We start from the raw sequence: 7,049 nt of genomic DNA on the forward strand, positions 1-7,049 counted from the left end.
TAATGCGTTGGCATTTAGCATGCCACAATATTTCAGTTACTTTGCAATGGTTGGGGTGCAGAAGTGTTATTACAGCTGTTCTGAAATTCTGACAAAGAGGTGCATTTCTCTCTTCTTTTTTTTTGTTTCTTTTTTTCTCTACTCTGTCCCACCATAATTGCTTTTTGCTGCATCTCTGAACCGTAACCATGGCGATCCGCCACATTCATCAGAGGACCCTCTTGTTGTTTTGCTTGTGTGAATGTAAGAAGGGGAAAAAATATAAAAAATAGAAAGAAAAAAGAAAGGAGGCATAAAATATTTGCAGAACTTTCCAAAAAACCCACAGATTTTTCTTTTTTTGATCCCTCCCCCCCTTTTTTTTTCTTTTCTTTTCCTAAAGACAGAAGCTGCATTGGAGAAGTGGCCTGGCCAAAACACCAAGGACTTGTTCATAGCCTAAAAAAGGGAGAGGAGGAGTCTGGGTCTGGAGGTGTCACTCTTCGTGGAAAACAGACCTTGATAACTGGAGCTTTCAAGCCATTCCCCCCTGAAAGGAGGAATTGTTACATGCCGAAGGGGCAAGAAAGGTTGACCCTTTTCCATTTCTGTCTGATGACAAGCTGGTCCTTGTTTGGAGAACAAGTTCATGCAGAACATCATTACCATAAACTCAGGCCATTTCTGACTGGGGAAGGAGAAACTGCTTGGATTTGGACAGGAGGTGCCCTTTTCTGGGTTTGCTGGGTACATGGTCTGTTCCTCATGCCATGGGTGGTGAGGAAGGAGAGATGTTGAAACCATTGGCTGTGATGAGGCAGGCAAGAGATGAAGAGGGAAGGGAATGTTCTTGCTCTGAAATGTTTTCCTATGTCTGACACCTCAGCGTAGTTCTCTTTAACTGCTTCAAGGAGCTTTGAAAATCAGCCTGGAGACTTTCATGTAGAGGGACTTGGGCAGTTCATCTTTGTTCCTGTCCTGGAGCTACTTAGAAGGGATAAGAAAGCTATCTGACATCCAAAGTGTCCTTCAACAAGCTCTGTCCACCCAATCCATCACTGTTGGTGGACTCTTCAAGCCACAAGGAAAGAAAAGCCAGCAGCGGTAGTCAGAGGGTTCCTGGGATGCTGTAGTGTGGCACATGGGATATGGCATAATTTCCAGTGTCCAGCCTGTCACAGGAGATGGCTGGGGATGAGGGTTTGGTGTCCTGTAAAACCTGGCTGGTTTAGCTATAGAAGGGATTTGTCCCCCTGCAGAGGTAACACAGCTAATTTCCATGGAGTAGAAACAACTACCTGACATTATTTTGCTATCCTTCAACATGACAGCCTGGAACAGAGTGATGAAGCAGCTGTGCTCTGGATCCTATGGCAGCACTCACAGGGTGATTTTGAGAGATTTCCTAAATGTCCTTGCTGTGGCAGTCATCTGCAGCAGTACCCAATTGTCTTGTAAAGCAGTAGCTCTTGACATAAAGCTTCATCTGAATGAATAATTGCATGTTCCAAGGCTGTACGTTGTTGTAATCAGGGACTGGGCTTTGTTTTGGCTTTACAGCATTTGGCACGGGGGCTCTGGTGCCTGGGACTTCAGAGCAGCAACAGGCTGATGAAATTCACCCCCAAGCCCAGTTTGAAACTTGTTCAGTCTTGTGCTCATGCTCTGGTAGTGCTCATCAGCAGTGACTGTGGAGCTGTGACAATTAAGGGAATTTTCTCCTCCTCCTTTGCCCTCCCTGAGTCAGCTGCACCCTCTCTAATTTCCTCAGCAGTGGTTCAGGTGGATCAAAACCTCTGTGTGTGCTGCCAGTGTCCTAGTTCGCAGACTGGGATCTCAGCACACGCCCAACCCGTGTCAGTGGTTTCTGCCAGCTCGCTGGCCGAAGCAAGGGCACACATCCCTCCTGCCATCAGCACAGAAAGCCTGGAGGAGGCAGGAAGCTTCCTCAGGCAAAGCTACTCATTGACGTGCCTCAGCGTGGGCATTTACTGGCGAGGCAGAGCCACCAGAGCATTGCTCAGTGACCTTGAGAGGTATTTGGTTGGAAAATGTCTGGTTCTGTTCTCGTCTGGGAGCCATTTGATCCATCCCCAAAGATGCAGCATAGCAAAGGCCCTGGGGCCCTCCCATGGGTGACAATGGATACATTGGGGTCTGCAGAGCAAACCAGGCTGACTACAAGTCAAAAAGTCTTAGAGACCCGTTTGTAGGTGGGATTGTCAATATAGAATAACAAAGCGAAAAACACTCCGGGCTAAATGTTATCAGTGATTATTTTTAACTTTATTTTTACTGTTTCTGATGTGTTCTTCAATCTGTCTTGTTGATGTTTATTTTTCCCTTTGCAGTAAGGGTCATATGTCATGCCTCCCTTGCATCAGGTGCCATACAACCATGTACTGTCCTTCCCCCAAACAGTTCACAAAGTCTTTCTCTGGGGATGAGATCTCACTGGCACTGCAGTCACTGCCCTTTAACAGGAGTTTCTTTAGAGGGTGTAGGATCCCTTACTTCTCTTATGAACCTCTTAATTGGAGGTAACACAGCACATAAAAACTGCAATAACATTTCAAAATATTTTCCATAATCAAAATTCATAATAATTAGCAACACCTCAAAATCCAGTGATTTGGATATTTAATACAGGGAAGCTTATTTGGCCTGCGGTTGTTTTCTTGCTTTCTGCCCTGTTTTTTCCACATGCTTCCACATTCCCTAAAACCTGGGACCTAAACAGTAAATTCAAAGTAGGTTTTCAGATATTTATCAGCCATAATGTAGAACTTTCAAAATGCTGAAAATTCCCTGTTGAATTCTGAATAAGTGCTTATCTATGGAAGAATGCTCTGTATGTTGTTTTGCAGGGGGCAATCAGAGGACAAAGGTAGAACCTTTTATATGAGTAGGACCTGCACTAAAGCCTGTTCCACCATGTTTAAGGATTCATTAAGTATATATCTGCAGATGTAGAAACCTACTAGTGAAAATTTATATAAAGTTAAACCTACTCACTAAATAACTCGCAACAAGGTAAATTAAGTGATGAGTAATAAAAAGTGAAACAGCAACTTTTCACTGAACAACTGCCTTAACATTGTTTTTACGAGGAAAATAGGACGATGAAGGAACTATGTAAGGTCCCACTGGACCATGTGAGGTCCATCCTGGGAAGCTGAAGGAGCTCTGGGAATGCAGCAGCTCATCTCAAGTTAAAATGGCCACAGGATGAGGTGGGCTTTGGAGATAGTTGTGGATGTGATACAAGCCTGAGGTGCCAATTTAAATTTAACTTTTTTTCTCTAGAAGTGAGCAATGCCTAGAGTTTTCACTCTTCTGCGGATGAAAAACAATAAAGAGGTTCTACAGGGATGTGTCTTGGTGGGACTAGGAAGGTGCTCTTTCCATATTGCTAATCTCTGAAGGAATTGCTCTAGTATAAGGTAAGTTCTGAGACACAAATGATTTTCATTTTTTTCAGCTCTATTTTGGTTGTTATGCCTGAACACAGAATAGGGCACAACAGGGCCATTTGGTGGAGCTGCCATAGGCTTGAGCTTTCCACAGAGCAGCACTGCAGCGGTCTGTGTGATGAGCACCAGAAATTGTAGTGCCAGGTAGAGCAAATGGAACTCAGAGCTGAAAATTAAATATTTTTAATTAAAATCCACATCTGCAAGCTGCTCACTGAGAGCCAGGGTTTGGCTGCTGATTTCTGCTGCCACGCTGGGATCACCAGTGTCAGAGACAGTAATTCCAGAGAGGCAGCCGGCAGAACTCACTGGTTAATATTTAAAAAGGTGCTGGCACCCGACAGAAAATGTTTTGTGGAATACCCTATCAGGAGTGATTGTATCTGCCTGTGAGTAGTGTCACAGGTGGGGAGCGTGGCTCTCACTTCTGTCAGGGGCAAGCCTGGCCTTGATGCAGGTTCCGAGATGTCTTGGTGCTCTTTTGATGCGAGGGCCATCATTTGGTGTTATGCCAGCAGTGAGCATAAACTAAGCCATCCTCAGAGCTCTTCTAAATTGCTCTGACTGCTCTTTCTGTGGCCTTGGATAGCACCTCTTGACCATCTCTCTCTTTTTATGCAGGAGGAGGCTGAGGAGAGATGGATAATGTGTTGGTAGGCTTACCAAGCCAGAGGTTTGTCCTTCGGGTCCCACGTGCCCCACGCTGCTGCTGGCTTGTGCCCCTCCATTTTCCCCACTGCTGCCTTGGCCACCCCACAGCATCCTCTGAGAAGGACTTGTGCCTCTGTGTGCTCTGAAGAGGCACTCCGGGGCTGAAAACACATGCCAGGAAAGATTTCATTTCACCATCTTTTTTTGTTTTTAACAGAATAACCGAATCAGTCTCACGCCATCCTTCCTTATGCAGCTACAGAGGTAAGGGAGAGCTGAGGAGGAGTTAATTACGTTCCTCTGCACCTCTCTGTCTATGTTACAGGCTGTAGGAGAGCAGGTTTGAAGCCTGTTAGGAATGATTTCAAAGCCAGAGAGTAGAGCAGCATATTCATAGCTGGTTAATATGCCTCAGCTGTCATCAGCATTTAGAAGCCCCCTACCCTGCCTTTACTGCTGTGTTGTTTTTCTCTGCAAATGGATCTAATAGTATGTTTTTCATGAAAAACAGACAACAACAAAACCTGTATCCTAATATCTTTTAGCAGGGAAGGAATAACATCAAGTGGCAGATTAAGAAAAACATGCCAGAAATATTTAGAAAGGCTTTGGGGAAGAGAAAAGTTAGAGTTCTCTGTTCAGTTCTTTAATTTCAGGTTCATTGTTTAGGTTTGTGTCTGCCTAAATGGAGAAAGAGGATTGGTAAGAGAGAGATGAGAATTTACAGAATTCAAACATGAAGATCTCTGCAAGACGAAAGCTTGTCACCCTCATATGTCTTCCTGATCAGTTGGGAAACAGTCTTAATCAGCTGAGACAGTCTGAGCAAACTCAGAAAACAAAGGATTATTGTTCAGCTCTCTCTAAAAGTGGCCTGATTAATACTTGATTCTGTTGAACAAGGAGTGAAGTTTGGAGAGCCAGCCTGCCTTGGAGAAGTGTGGCTGTCGGTGCTACAGAGCAGGTGATGCAACACAAATGGTCAGGTTCAGTTTTGTTTAAAATCAATTTCATTTGCTCTAACGCAACCTGGTTGGGTTTGTATTTTCAGTAATGGCTGGGAATAATTAATTCTCTTTTGATTTAACAGATCTTTCACTCTCTTGTCACTCTAAAGAAACCCCAAAATTTTATAAAAAATTTACTTTGACACCAAATTAACTCAAGATTTTAAACCAGTTGTCAGTGTGCCTTTAAGTCAAATCCTCTTTCCACTTATAGCACAGACGCATGAAAGAGGAGGCTGCTGTTCCTCCATGAGCATGGGGGAAGATTGAGTTGTGTGTGGGAGGACAGAACAGGAGAATATTCCAGTTACTTGGGCCACTCCTCCGGCAAAATTAATAAGTATTGTTAGAAAGTACTTTGCAGGATAAAAAAAAAAAATTAATCTCCTAAGTGTAGTCGAATGATGGGGCTGAGCTGGCAATAATAATAATTAAGGGGAAAAAAAATTGAAGAAAGTTGGCTAATTTTCTCCACCATTCAGACTTATTCTGGGAAAACAGGAGATAGCGCTTTTGTCGCTGTTTCCAAACTGGATAAATCACCCAATCTACAAGCCATAACAAGTCTTTCTTTTGTTCCAGCTCTTTCTGAAATTATTTTTCCTCAAGAGAGGGAGGACTGCAGCCCCAAACTTGATTCTGAAGGGTCCAGGATATTCAAGCCTTCAAAGGTCATTCAGACACAAACTAAGACAGACCATCTAGCAAGCATGTGGGGATTGAGTTCAAAATCAAATCTAGGTACTACAAATACCCAGAAGAATTTTCTTTCCATTTTCTATTTTGCCCCATCACTCATATATTGCACTATTGAGTTATCTAAAGAAATAAAGCATGTTTATGTCATCTAGGTATATTCAGCAAACTTTATTCCTCTCTCAAGAGTTCATCCATCAGTTCTAGCCTCCATCTAAGCTGGGGACATGTGGATCTGTAAGTATATCACTGCATCTTTCTACATCCTGTTCATTATGATGGCTGATCAGCAATTTGTGCTCAAAGAAAGGTACAAACTGGACTCAGACAAACCCCACAGGCCTGTCAGAAGACAAAAAGGGTGAGGAGGGGATAAATCCTTTTTGCTCTCCAGAAGTAACCACAGAAACCTGATGCATAAGATAAATACAATGCAAATAAAGAAGAATCCAGTCTCCTTTCAGTCCTTTGGGCTTATACTGACATGCAGGATTCATGTCTCCTTGGCAATACAGCCCCTTTCAAAGGCTTATCAATTTCAGTTCAGATTTCCTTCTGTTTAACTTTAGAAAATGATAACAGAGTTTCAATACTCAAATAATAAATACTTGTGTTGTTTTATTTTCATGGTGAGATTATGCATGGTCGATTTGTAATTAACTGATCTAGTTCAAAGAGTGTCCTTCAAATTACATAATCTTTCTTTACTCTTCCCCTGGTCTCACCATCCTGAACCCTGAATGCATTTCAGAAGTGTCATCATAACCTCTTTTTAATCTTTAGGTGTTTAAATAAGATGAAGTCCTTTAACCTCTTCATGAGGGATCCAGTGCTTTCCTGTCAAATATTTATACCCTACACTGCACTTGTTGCAGTAAGGTGTCTGTTCTTAAATACCAGAACTAGATGAAATATTTCCCCAAATTTTTATCAAAGCTTTGAGCATTGATAGCTTTATATCAAAACCACCTCTTCTAACACAGTCTAGCAATTCCCTGACTGACCAACAAGCCAGATTGATTTTTCTTTTGTTGCACTTATTGGATTACTTTTTCCCAAGGCTTTGACATCTCTTTCCAGGACTTGGTGAATCTTTGGAAGAGTAGAGATGTGACAATTCCAGTTTGAGGAAGCCAGAGCTTTGGTTGTTGACCTTTGCTTGTTGCTTGTTGACAAAATCTTAATACTCCATTTCTTCTTGGCATCTCTTCAGCCATTTTCTGCATGACTTGTGCTTCAAGCA

At 42.6% G+C, this 7,049-nt stretch overlaps 1 long non-coding RNA gene across 1 annotated transcript; it reads left to right on the forward strand.

Annotated features, from left to right (window-relative positions):
• The first annotated feature begins 4,089 nt into the window (after positions 1-4,089).
• LOC125332417 lies at positions 4,090-5,845 on the forward strand. Its single transcript, XR_007206483.1, has 3 exons — positions 4,090-4,367; positions 4,773-5,067; positions 5,693-5,845. It is a non-coding gene; the product is annotated as an uncharacterized LOC125332417 (long non-coding RNA).
• Positions 5,846-7,049: the final 1,204 nt, after the last annotated feature.

This window comes from Corvus hawaiiensis, chromosome 13 (assembly GCF_020740725.1).
Source record: "Corvus hawaiiensis isolate bCorHaw1 chromosome 13, bCorHaw1.pri.cur, whole genome shotgun sequence".
NCBI classification, from domain to species: Eukaryota; Metazoa; Chordata; class Aves; order Passeriformes; family Corvidae; genus Corvus; species Corvus hawaiiensis.